Here is a 14,381-nt window from a genome sequence, read left to right on the forward strand (position 1 = left end):
CAGCCCACAACAGTAGACAAACATTACTATAAGGTTTGCTTTTCATCACTTAGCTTGATAACCTCATTATGGTTGATATGGCAACAGACCCCTGTATAACCTGCAGCCATCGGTGAATGGACCAGGCCTAGTTCACCATATCCTTCAGTTATGACCTTATAACACTGACTACCTAGTAGTAAGCAGAAGATTGGAAGAGGCGTTGACCTGAATTACACTATTTTTAAGGCTCAATTATGAAATATGTAACAATTGTTTTTTCTGCATTGTTTATTTGCTATTACTGGAACTATGTTAATTCTAAATACTGTCCAGCACAATGCTATAGCACTCGCCTATATTATACACTAATAACAATGTTATAGGCCTAAAACACTATACTATACTTTATGATACTATACTATAGGCCTACTATCTATGTAGCCTGAGAAGTTGAAGTCCAGATATGAGGAGGATCAGAATAAACAACAATCTGTTTGAGAATTAACTGTTGTTGTGGTTCTGGTGTGATGTGGTTCTGGTTTGGTGTGGGTATGATGTGGTTCTGGTATGGTGTGGGTATGATGTGGTTCTGGTATGGTGTGGGTATGATGTGGTGTGATGATGATGTGGTTCTGGTATGATGTGATATGGTTCTGGTGTGGGTATGATGTGGTGTGATGGTGTGGTTCTGGTATGGTGTGGGTATGATGTGATGTTGTGGTGTGGTTCTGGTAATGGTGTGGGTATGATGTGGTGTGATGTTGTGGTGTGATGATGTGGTTCTGGTATGGTGTGATGATGATGTGATTCTGGTATGATGTGGTGTGGGTATGATGTGGTGTGGTGGTGTGGTGTGGGTATGATGTGGTGTGATGATGTGGTTCTGGTATGGTGTGGGTATGTTGTGGTGTGATGTTGTGGTGTGGTTCTGGTATGGTGTGGGTATGATGTGGTGTGATGATGATGTGGTTCTGGTATGATGTGATATGGTTCTGGTGTGGTGTGGGTATGATGTGGTGTGATGGTGTGGGTATGATGTGGTGTGATGTTGTGGTGTGGTTCTGGTGTGGTGTGGGTTTTGATGTGGTGTTGTGGTGTGGTTCTGGTGTGGTGTGGGTATGATGTGGTGTGATGGTGTGGTTCTGGTGTGGGTATGATGTGGTGTGATGTTGTGGTGTGGTTCTGGTGTGGTGTGGGTATGATGTGGTGTGGTTCTGGTGTGGGTTTTGATGTGGTGTGATTAGAGGTCGACCGATTATGATTTTTCAACGGCGATACTGATTATTGGAGGACCAAAGAAAGCCGATACCGATTAATCGGCTAATTTTGAATTTAAAAATATATATATAAATATATATACACTGCTCAAAAAAATAAAGGGAACATTAAAATGACACATCCTAGATCTGAATGAATGAAATATTATTATTAAATACTTTTTTCTTTACATAGTTGAATGTGCTGACAACAAAATCACACACAAATTATCAATGGAAATCAAATTTACCAACCCACGGAGGTCTGGATTTGGAGTCATACTCAAAATTAAAGTGGAAAACCACACTACAGGCTGATCCAACTTTGATGTAATGTCCTTAAAACCAGTCAAAATGAGGCTCAGTAGTGTGTGTGGCCTCCACGTGCCTGTATGACCTCCCTACAATGCCTGGGCATGCTCCTGATGAGGTGGCGGATGGTCTCCTGAGGGATCTCCTCCCAGACCTGGACTAAAGCATCCGCCAACTCCTGGACAGTCTGTGGTGCAACGTGGTGTTGGTGGATGGAGCGAGACATGATGTCCCAGATGTGCTCAATTGGATTCAGGTCTGGGGAACGGGCGGGCCAGTCCATAGCGTCAATGCCTTCCTCTTGCAGCAACTGCTGAGACACTCCAGCCACATGAGGTCTAGTATTGTCTTGCATTAGCAGGAACCCAGGGCCAACCGCACCAGCATATGGTCTCACAAGGGGTCTGAGGATCTCATCTCGCTACCTAATGGCAGTCAGGCTACCTCTGGCGAGCACATGGAGGGCTGTGCGGCCCCCCAAAGAAATGCCACCCCACACCATGACTGACCCACCGCCAAACCGGTCGTGCTGGAGGATGTTGCAGGCAGCAGAACGATCTCCACGGCGTCTCCAGACTCTGTCACGTCTGTCACGTGCTCAGTGTGAACCTGCTTTCATCTGTGAAGAGCACAGGGCGCCAGTGGCGAATTTGCCAATCTTGATGTTCTCTGGCAAATGCCAAACGTCCTGCATGGTGTTGAGCTGTAAGCACAACCCCCACCTGTGGACGTCGGGCCCTCATACCACCCTCATAGAGTCTGTTTCTGACCGTTTGAGCAGACACATGCACATTTGTGGCCTGCTGGAGATAATTTTGCAGGGCTCTGGCAGTGCTCCTCCTGCTCCTCCTTGCACAAAGGCGGAGGTAGCGGTCCTGCTGCCGGGTTGTTGCCCTCCTACGGCCTCCTCCACGTCTCCTGATGTACTGGCCTGTCTCCTGGTAGCGCCTCCATGCTCTGGACACTACGCTGACAGACACAGCAAACCTTCTTGCCACAGCTCGCATTGATGTGCCATCCTGGATGAGCTGCACTACCTGAGCCACTTGCATGGGTTGTAGACTCCGTCTCATGCTACCACTAGAGTGAAAGCACCGCCAGCATTCAAAAGTGACCAAAACATCAGCCAGGAAGCATAGGAACTGAGAAGTGGTCTGGTCACCACCTGCAGAACCACTCCTTTATTGGGGGTGTTTTGCTAATTGCCTATAGTTTCCACCTGTTGTCTATTCCATTTGCACAACAGCATGTAAAATGTATTGTCAATCAGTGTTGCTTCCTAAGTGGACAGTTTGATTTCACAGAAGTGTGATTGACTTGGAGTTACATTGTGTTGTTTAAGTGTTCCCTTCATTTTTTTGAGCAGTATATATTTGTAATAATGACAATAACAACACTGAATGAACACTTATTTTAACTTAATGTAATACATCAATAAAATCAATTTAGTCTCAAATAAATCATGAAACATGTTCAATTTGGTTTAAATAATGCAAAAACAAAGTGTTGGGGAAGAAAGTAAAAGTGCAATATTTGCCATGTAAAAAAGCTAACGTTTAAGTTCCTTGCTCAGAACATGAGAACATATGAAAGCTGGTGGTTCCTTTTAACATGTCTTCAATATTCCCAGGTAAGAAGTTGTCGTTATTATAGCAATTATAGAACTATTTCTCTCTATACCATTTGTATTTCATATACCTTTGACTATTGGATTTTCTTATAGGCATTATCTTATTGCCAGCCTAATCTCGGGAGTTGATAGGCTTGAAGTCATAAATAGTGCAATGCTTGAAGCACAGCGAAGAGCTGCTGGCAAATGCAGGAAAGTGCTGTTTGAATGAACGCTTACGAGCCTGCTGCTGCCTACCACCACTCAGTCAGACTGCTCTATCAAATATCAAATCATAGACTTAATTATAATATAATAACACACAGAAATACGAGCCTTAGGTCATTAATATGGTCAAATCCGGAAACTATCATTTCGAAAACAAGACGTTTATTCTTTCAGTGAAATACGGAACCGTTCCGTATTTTATCTAACGGGTGGCATCCCTAAGTCTAAATATTGTGGTTACATTGCACAACCTTCAATGTAATGTCAAAATTATCTACAATTCTGGCAAATTAATTACTCCTTGTTAGGAAGAAATGGTCTTCACACCGTTCGCAACGAGCCAGGCGTCCCAAACTGCTGCATATTTCCTGACTCCGCTCGCACAGAACGCAAGAGAAGTGACACAATTTCCCTAGATAAAATAAATTCATGTTAGCAGGCAATATTAACTAAATATGCAGGTTTAAAAATCTATACTTGTGTATTGATTTTAAGAAAGGCATTGATGTTTATGGTTAGGTACACATTGGTGCAACGACAGTGCTTTTTTTTCTGCGGATGTGGTTCTGGTATTGTGTGGGTGTGGTGAGGTTCTGGTGTGGTGTGATGTGGTTCTGGTATGGTGTGGTTCTGGTATGATGTGGTGTGGGTATGATGTGCTGGTGTTTGGTGTGATGATAATGTGTTGTGGTTCTGGTATGCTGTGGGTGTGATGTGGTTCTGGTGTGGTGTGGTTCTGGTATGATGTGATGTGGGTCTGGTATAATGTGGTTCTGGTATGGTATGGTTCTGGTGTGGTTCTGGTATGATGTGGTTGTGTTGTGGTTCTGGTATGCTGTGGGTGTGATGTGGTTCTGGTGTGGTTCTGGTATGATGTGATGTGGGTCTGGTATAATGTGGTTCTGGTATGGTTTGGTTCTGGTGTGGTTCTGGTATGATGTGGTGTGGTTGTTGTGTGGTTCTGGTATAGTGTGGTTCTGTTGTGGTGTGGTTCTGGTATGGTGTGGTTCTGGTGTGGCTAACTGTTGAACTCCAGTAGAAGACATCCACCCCACTGGGCCTCTGGTTGGTTATATCGGCAGCCTGTCCTCTCATACCCCTGCTTCTTTTCATACATTGATTGTGGTGGTGAGGATATTTTAAACACACCATACACCTCGCTTAGTTACTCACAGTCCTACCCAGGCCAGGTGTTGATGGGCATGGTAGAAGTTAGGAGGGTCTGTAGGTGCTGATGATGGGGTTGATTGTGATGTGAAGGGCCAGGACATCCTTATCACGATGCTGGATGTTCTACTTTTCCCTGTGATGATTCCACGGGGGCAGCTAACAGGAAACACAGGGACTGGATGCTGGGCTCTTTGGACACATGATGTCATACCAGGAAGTGGCTCTGCTGTGTATTGTGTTGGTCACTGCTGTCCTGCAGCCTGTGACTATAAAGACAGCTGGCAGTGGTCAGGTCACTCACTCACACTCTTCATTTATTAATTAATACTTACGTGTACACACACACATTTAGTTGGTGAAGGTTCCTTTTCCATTCTCCCGAGAGGGATCACCATCATGTAGGGGTACTATTGAGTCAGAGGGCGGCCATGTCACGTCACAGTGGATGTCTTCCCTGAACCCTCACTCCATATCAGACCATTGAAGTGGCCTAAACATAGCAGACCAACAGTCGGTTACGTTTTCATGCCCTCCCGCAAATCCTTACATAGCACACATACCCACTTCTAACAGTTTCCCAGCTCAACCAAACAAACTACCTAACCAATAGAAGGCGAAGCTGAGAATGAATCCTTTTTTCTAGCTGCAGGAAGCTGAACCTCCTATATATGAATGACTGGCCCTGGTTTTCTCACCACTCTCTCCCAGAGGGTAGCCTACAACTCGGTTTATTAGCAAGCTCTGATGACCAAGAGGTTTGTAAATGTCCGTCATCTGCCGCTGGGATGACGCCTGTCTCCCGGCTGTGGATCCTGCAGGCCAGGCAGTATTTACAGAACCTTTTGGTGTGAATATGAATTCACACACGCATGACACACACACCCACACACAAACAATCACACATGCACACAGGCTGAATAAGGACCATTACTCTACTCATAAATTACTTCTAAATTAGTCAAACCCAGAGGAACAATTAGCCCCCCCCCCCATCCAAGTCTAGACCAATGACACAGAGTGACATTGTCTTCTGAAATTACTTTTCACTTGTGAAAGGATGAATTTCTGCAAGGCTTGCTAGTTGAGCTGTTATGGCTGAAATGGATGCGCAGCCAACTGGCAAAGACATCCTACTGTCTTTCCCTTCACTTAGGCCTGTTCAGCTGGGGTTTCTGTGGTAGCAGGGCAGGGGGACTGGATCCAGAGTGCTTCCAGTAGGATGCATGTGTCTGTTAAGCAGGGTTGGGGATCAATTCTATTTCAATTCAGTATTTTCGAAAAGTCTAATGAAATCCCAAGTGGTAGTCTGTGGTCGTCTACTCAATGTGTCTGAAAAACACTCCGTAAACAAAATATTTGTGTTATTATTTCAGTCTGGTATCATATTGGATCAGTGCCCAGATTTCTGGCTTCAACCGGGAAAACGATTAAAATCTCAGAACAAGCCCGTCAGAACAGGCCCGTCAGAACAGGCCCAGCAGAACAGGTCAGACCAGGTCCAGCATCTTAGTGGTGCTGACCTAGTATCATTATAGCCTTTTAGATCATAATGAATATAATTCAAATCAAATTTGATTTGTCAAAAGCTCCGAATACAACAGGTGTAGTAGACCTTACACTGAAATGCTTACTTACAAGACCTTAACTTACAATGCAGTTTTAAAATATTAACTAAATCAACTAAAAAAAGGAACACAATGAAATAACAAGAGGCTATATTCAGGGGGTACCGGTACCGAGTCAATGTGTGGGGGTACAGGTTAGTCAGGCTATATACAGGGGGTACCGGTACCAAGTCAATGTGCGGGGGTACAGGTTAGTCAAGGTAATTTGTAGGTAGGGGTAAAGTGACTGCATTGATAATTAACAGCGAGGAGCAGCAGTGTAAAAACAATGTCGGGGGTGTGGTCAATGTAAATAGTCCGGGTGGCCATTTGATTAATTGTTCAGCAGGCTTGGGGGTAAAAGCTGTTAAGGAGCCTTTTGGACCTAGACTTAGCACTCCGGTACTGCTTGCTGTGCGGTAGCAGAGAGAAGTCTATGACTTGGGTGACAGGAGTCTTTGACAATTTTCTGGTCCTTCGCTGACCAGTAGGGAACCTGATCCCAGATCAGTACTCCTTCATGGCTGAGAAGCTGGGTCCGAGTTAATAAATAACATGCAGAAAAACCAGGATATCTCTGCCTTTAGTTTGTTCCTCCTCTCTACCACAGGATGTTGACCCACACAGAGGGCTTGGCATGAGGCAGCTGTAATAGAGTTATATGCCAAATCATTTACCTCTGCTTGCTCCCAGGCCAGGTTTTCTCTCTCTCCTTCTCCCTCACTCCTTGTGCCCTCTGTATGCCTTACTGGGTGTGGCTGGGAAATAGGCCTACAGACAGACATATACACACACGAATATAGGAAGCATACAGGCGGTGCATTGGAGTCATTCTTTCAACACAACAGGACCAAGAAATTAAACATTGCCACATACTAAATCCCCCAAATGATGCTATTAGATAGCAATAAACAATGTATTTTGTGGTGATGTTGAGCGTCAAATGTCTTGTGATGATGGGTTGATTAGGTGGCCGGGCGCAGGCAGGCCAGTGAAAGCCTGTGGTAGCTAAATAGTGAAGGAGAAGGGAGTGAGTGCTTTGTGACCCTGTGTGTGTTCCGTAGCCAGAGCATCCCTGTATTTTGTGGAGGCTCAGCTGTGTGTAAAAACGCTGACTAAGCCAGGCCCCAGCCCTTCACAGCTCAGCTGTGGAATTTGGAATGGAGGCGCAAATTTAGGAATACAAAAGCTGTTTAGGGGATAGCTTTTTGTCCACTTAAATGTTTTTGTAAATTAGCAGACGCTCTTATCAGAGTGACTTACACTTAGTGCATTCATCTTAAGATGGCTAGGTGAGACAACCATATCAGTCTTTTTGTTGTTGATGGTGGTGAATTGCCTACTCTTTGAAGAGGTAGTGTATTAGACCCTCTTTCTCATCTCTCTCTCTCTTCGCCATGCTTTGTCATTCTTTCTCTCCATTGCAACCTCTTTCCATCTCTTTCTCTTCCATATCATCTTTCTCTTTCCATCTCTTTCTTGCACCCTCCCTCTCCCCATCACTCAATCTCTATGTTCCAGTCATGCCCCTCCCCTTTTCTCTCCATAACTCCATCCATCCCCCTTTTCCTCCTCTCTACTCCTCCATCCCCCCTTTTCCTCCTCTCTACTCCTCCATCCCCCCTTTTCCTCCTCTCTACTCCTCCATCCCCCCTTTTCCTCCTCTACTCCTCCATCCCCCTTTTCCTCCTCTACTCCTCCATCCCCCCTTTTCCTCCTCTACTCCTCCATCCCCCACACCCTTTTCCTCCTCTTTACTCCTCTATCCCCCACACCCTTTTCCTCCTCTCTACTCCTCCATCCCCCACACCCTTTTCCTCCTCTCTACTCCTCCATCCCCCACACCCTTTTCCTCCTCTCTACTCCTCCATCCCCCACACCCTTTTCCTCCTCTCTACTCCTCCATCCCCCACACCCCTTTCCTCCTCTCTACTCCTCCATCCCCCACACCCTTTTCCTCCTCTCTACTCCTCCATCCCCCACACCCTTTTCCTCCTCTCTACTCCTCCATCCCCCACACCCTTTTCCTCCTCTCTACTCCTCCATCCCCCACACCCTTTTCCTCCTCTCTACTCCTCCATCCCCCACAGCCTTTTCCTCCTCTCTACTCCTCCATCCCCCACACCCTTTTCATCCTCTCTACTCCTCCATCCCCCACACCCCTTTCCTCCTCTCTACTCCCCCATCCCCCACACCCCTTTCCTCCTCTCTCAGGCAGGCCCTGTGTTCCGGTATGGTGACCAGTCAGTGTGTTTGGTATATTGCTTTGAGTGGAATGTCTGTGGTTCTTTTCCTGATTCTATATTACCACCTAGCGTTTCTCTGGTAGAGGGTAGAGTGGCCTTGGCTTTTGGTGTGTTATGATTTTGAGGATGACCTTCTCTATTTTCAGGTCTACACTGGGCTGTGTACAGCAGTGGATGTTAAGGCCTTTTTCCTGGTACTTTAGAATGACTAATAATAGACAGGCCGGACTACCTCTCTGTAAAACAGTAAATGCCTGTCATTCACTATATGTATCAGAGACCTCATATGATGAAATGGATCTGGTGGTGACTAACCTCCCTCAATGTTGTCAACTAGATTTCACTCATAAAATGAGGCTTCTCTCCTTAGCAGACTAATCAGATCTCTTTGTCTGTGCCTTCTTTTCTACACGTTCACAGTGTGGGAGTTAATGTGGTGTAGTGAAGGTTTTTGGGGGTTCCTCTTTTTCTCGGTGTGTGTGTGTGTGCATGCGGATCCTGTTGTTATGGTGGAGTGTTCTCCTTGCGTAGTCACAGGAAGCTGCAGCTAGATGAGCAGTCCAGTGACGCTGCCTTCCCTTGCATGCCATCACATCATCGGGAAATCCTGTGGTCGCTCTGATTGTCATCTCAATTGTCTCTGGGAAGGGACGTCTCTGCTGCTGCCCCTATATATAGACCAATACCTCATCTCTGCTTTCCCCCTAGTGGAAGAGCTGAGAGTGCTGTAGGGACAAGGACCATGTCTCTTAGGCTGTCTGTGGATCCGTCAGGTTCTGTCTGTGGTTCTGTCTGTGGATCCGTCAGGTTTTGTCTGTGGATCCGTCAGGTCCTGTCAGGGTGGGAGATTTATTTGACATGAACGTGTCTCTTAGGGCTGTCTGTGGCTCTGTCAGGTTCTGTCTGTGGATCCGTCAGGTTCTGTCTGTGGATCCGTCAGGTTCTGTCTGTGGATCGGTCAGGTTTTGTCTGTGGATCTGTCAGGTCCTGTCTGTGGATCCGTCAGGTTCTGTCTGTGGATCCGTCAGGTTCTGTCTGTGGATCCGTCAGGTTCTGTCTGTGGATCCGTCAGGTTCTGTCTGTGGTTCTGTCTGTGGATCCGTCAGGTTCTGTCTGTGGATCCGTCAGGTCCTGTCAGGGTGGGAGATTTATTTGACATGAACGTGTCTCTTAGGGCTGTCTGTGTCTCTGTCAGGTTCTGTCTGTGGATCCGTCAGGTTCTGTCTGTGGATCGGTCAGGTTCTGTCTGTGGATCCGTCAGGTCCTGTCAGGGTGGGAGATTTATTTGACATGAACGTGTCTCTTAGGGCTGTCTGTGTCTCTGTCAGGTTCTGTCTCTGGTTCTCTGTGGATCTGTCAGGGTGAGTGGAAGGCCTCAGGACTGTGTGCCTGACAGCTCTGCTCATCTGCTACTTTGTTGTGTGTTTTCCTCTTTATCCCCAGAACACTTGCTGGATGACATGCTGTAAAGAGACACTGCACTTCCTGATTTGGCCTCGTTTTTCATCAACGTTCATTTAGACATGCTAGCGGCCATGACTGAAGGGAAACAAATGTTTCCACTGCGCCGCTGTCCTACAACACCATATTCTATTAACTGGATAGTTTTGTCTCGTCTTTCTAGGAGACCGATCCCAGAAGTAATATCCATACAGGTGTAGGTTACATCTCCCAGCTTGACAAATCAGAAAAAAGACAAACCATTTTCTGCTGTAAATATCATATTGATGTTCTTCTAAAGACCGTGTGCCTACACTTTAACTAACACATCTCAATCAGTTGTGTGTAGAGAACAACTTCAGCTGTCTAACCAGAACTAGAATGACATTCTATTTGTCTATTTGCCCAAATCTAAGGATTTGGCTGTTTAATACACTGACATGCACAGCTCTCTCTCTCTGAAGTTCTGTCTTCAAATTTTAATTGTCACATGCTTTGTAAACAGATGTAGACGTACTCACAGGCCCTTCCCTACAATGCAGAATACAGTCAAATTTTAATAATAGAAAAACATAAATTAGTAACACAAGGAATAAATATACAATGAGCAATGATAGCTTGGCTATATTTTTATTTAACCTTTTATTTAACTAGATTAAAGTTAAATATATATATATATAAATGAGTTTACCGAGTCGATGTGCAGGGGTACGAAGAAATTGCGGTAGAAATGTACTAGAGGTCGACCGATTATGATTTTTCGATGCCGATTATTGGAGGACCACAAAAAGCCGATACTGATTATTTGGCCGATTTTTACATTTTTATTTATTTATTTGTAATAATGACAATTACACCAATACTGAATAAACACTTTTATTTTAAGTTAATATAATACATCAATAAAATCAATTTAGCCTCAAAAAACATGAAACATGTAAAATTTGGTTTAAATAATGCAAAAACAAAGTGTTGGAGAAGAAAGTGAAAGTGCAATATGTGCCATGTAAGAAAAGCTACCGTTTAAGTTCCTTGCTCAGAACATGAGAACATATGAAAACTGGTGGTTCCTTTTAACATGAGTCTTCAATATTCTCAGATAAGATGTTTTAGGTTGTAGTTATTATAGGAATTATGACTATTTCTCTCTCTACCATTTGTATTTCATTAACCTTTGACTATTGGATGTTCTTATAGGTACTTTAGTAATGCCACTGTAACAGTATAGCTTCCGTCCCTCTCCTCGCCCCTACCTGGGCTTGAACCAGGAACACATCGAAAACAGCCACCGTCGTGCATCGTTTCCATTGCCCCACAAATGCCGCGGCCCTTGCAGAGCAAGGGCAACAACTACTTCAAGGTCTCGGAGCGAGTGCCGTCAACGATTGAAACGCTATTAGCGCACACCCCGCTAACTAGCTAGCCATTTCACATCGGTAACACCAGCCTAATCTCGGGAGTTGATAGGCTTGAAGTCATAAACAGCTCAATGCTTGAAGCACAGCGAAGAGCTGCTGGCAAATGCAGGAAAGTGCTGTTTGAATGAATGCTTACGAGCCTGCTGCTGCCTACCACCACTCAGTCAGACTGCTCTATCAAATCATAGACTTAATTATAACATAATAACACACACAAATATTAGCCTTAGTTTCCGGATTCGACCATATTAATGACCTATCTCGAAAACAAAACGTTTATTATTTCAGTGAAATACGGAACCGTTCCATATTTTATCTAACGGGTGGCATCCCTAATCTAAATATTGCAGTTACATTGTACAACCTTCAATGTTATGTCATAATTATGTACAATTCTGGCAAATTAATTACGGTCTTTGTTAGGAATAAATGTTATTCACACAGTTCGCGACGAGCCAGGCGTCCCAAACTGCTGCATATACCCTGACTGCTTGCACGGAACACAAGAGAAGTGACACAATTTCCCTACTTTAAAGAAAGTCAAGTTATCAGGCAATATTAACTAAACATGCAGGTTTAAAAATATATACTTGTGTATTGATTTAAGAAAGGCATTGATGTTTATGGTTAGGTACACATTGGTGCAACGACAGCGCTTTTTTTCCCGCGAATGCGGTTGTTAAATCATCATCCATTTGGAGAAGTAGGCTGTGATTCGATGAGAAATTAACAGGCACTGCATCGATTATGTGCAATGCAGAACACGCTAGATAAACTAGTAATATCATCAACCATGTGTAGTTAACTAGTGATAATGTTAAGCTTGATTTGTTTTTTATAAGATACGTTTAATGCTAGCTAGCAACTTACCTTGGCTCCTTGCTGCATTCGTGTAGCAGGTAGTCAGCCTGTCATGCAGGCTCCTCGTGGAGTGCAATGTAAGGCTGGTGGTTAGAGCGTTGGACTAGTAACCAGAAGGTTGCAAGATCGAATCCCCAAGCTGACAAGGTAAAATCTGTCGTTCTGCCCCGAGAACGAGGCAGTTAACCCACTGTTCCTAGGCCGTCAGTGAAAATAAGAATGTGTTCTTAACTGACTTGCCGAGTTAAATAATGGTAAAAAAAACCCCGCCACAATCGGTGTCCAAAAATGACGATTACCAATTGTTATGAAAACTTGAAATCGGCCCTAATTAATCAGCCATTCCGATGAATCGGTCGACCTCTAATATGTACATATAGTAAAGCGACTAGGCAACAGGATAGATAATAGACGGGAGCAGCAGTGTATGTGATGTGTGTGGCGATGGTGTACCTGTGTGTGTGTGTGTGTGTGTCAGTGTAAGTACGTGTGAGTATGTGGGTAGAGTCCTGTGTGTGTGCGTGTGTGTGTGTGTGTGTGGGGGGGGGGGGGGGGGGTAGAGTCCAGTGTGTATGAGTATGTGGGTAAGGGTCCAGTGTGTATGTGTGTGTCAGTATGTGTGAGTACCGTCTGCTATAGAGGTCCTGGGTGGCAGGGAGTTCAGCCTTGACCTTAACATGTGGACATTGAGGAACTTGAAGCTCTCGATCTGCTCCACTATAGCCCCGTTGTTGTGAACGGAGGAGTGTTCTGCCCTCATTTTCCTGTAGTCCATGATCTGAAGTCGATGAACAGCATTCTCATGTAGGTGTTCCTTTTGTCAAGGTGGGAAAGGGCAGTGTGGAGTGCAATAGAGATGTATCAGGTGCGCTCACGCACGGTTCAGTGTTTCTTGCCTCGAAGCAAGCACAGAAGGCATTTAGCTGGTTTGGTAGGCTTGTGTCACTGGGGCACCTCTCGGCTGGGTTTCCCTTTGTAATCTGTGATAGTTTGTAAACCCTGCCACATCCGACGAGCGTCCGAGCCGGTTTAGTAGGATTCAACCTCAGTACTGTATTGCCGCTTTGCGGGATTTCTTCCGGATTAGTGTCCTGCTTCTAGCCGTTAGCTTAGTACGGATGTTGCCGTACTGTCACTGTGGGTACTACATCGACAATGCACTTATCAATGAAGCTGGTGGCTGATGTGGTAAACTCCTCAATGCCATCGGATGAATCCAGGAACACATTCCAGTATGTAGCGAAACAGTCCTGTAGCTTAGCATCCGTTTACGGTGGGTCAAGTCTACAGTGGGTGATGAAGTCCCTTCCATGTATTTAATATATTACAGGTTATAGACATATGCAGTCAGGTGGCAGGAGCGGTGGAGTACATGACACTCCATCCTGGATATGACTGAGTTTTACTCAGCCCACGGGTCCAGCAGGCGGAGTTCAATATCTACAGGCAGATGTGAGTTGCAGGAGGATTGCACTCTTCTCATACTAAGTAGCCTACAGAATAATATGAGAAGAATGCAATACGTATTCTAAACAAAGTGTTTACATTATCTATACTGAACAAAAATATGAATGCAACAATTTCAAAGATGCAACAATTTCAAGGAGTTACAGTTCATATAAGTAAATCAGTCCAATTGAAATAAATTCATTAGGTCCTAATCTATCTATTTCACATGACTGGGAATACAGATATGCATATGTTGGTCAAAATTAACAATAATAAAATCGCATGGGCGTGGATCAGAAATTCAGTCAGTATCTGTTGTGTGACCACCATTTGCCTTATGCAGGGCGACACATCTCCTTGACATAGTTGATCAAGCTGTTGATTGTGGCCTGTGGAATATTGTCCCACTCCTCTTCAATGGCAGTGCAAAGTTTTGGGATATTGGAGGGAGCCGTAACACGCTGTCGTACACATTGATCCAGAGCATCCCAAACATGCTCAGTGGGTGACATGTCTGGTGAGTGTATAGGCCATGGAAGAACTGGGATATTTTCAGCTTCCAGAAATTGTGTACAGATCCTTGCAACATGGGGCTGTGCTATATCATGCTGAAACATGAGGTGGTAGGAGAGGATGAATGGCATGACAATGGGCTACAGGATCTCATCACAGTAGATCCGTTCATTCAAATTTCCATCGTTAAAATGCAATTGTGTTTGTTGTCCATAGCTTATGCCTACCCATACCATAACCCCACCGCCACCATGGGGAACTCTGTTCACAACATTTATATCAGCAAACCGCTC

General features: G+C 44.7%; 1 protein-coding gene across 8 annotated transcripts in view; it reads left to right on the plus strand.

Annotated features, from left to right (window-relative positions):
* The window catches only part of LOC135557841 (serine/threonine-protein kinase MRCK alpha-like), a 113,534-nt gene that overhangs the window by 2,251 nt on the left and 96,902 nt on the right, over positions 1-14,381 (plus strand). The window lies entirely within an intron of this gene.

The sequence above is a fragment of the Oncorhynchus masou genome, chromosome 16, assembly GCF_036934945.1.
Source record: "Oncorhynchus masou masou isolate Uvic2021 chromosome 16, UVic_Omas_1.1, whole genome shotgun sequence".
Taxonomy (NCBI): domain Eukaryota; kingdom Metazoa; phylum Chordata; class Actinopteri; order Salmoniformes; family Salmonidae; genus Oncorhynchus; species Oncorhynchus masou.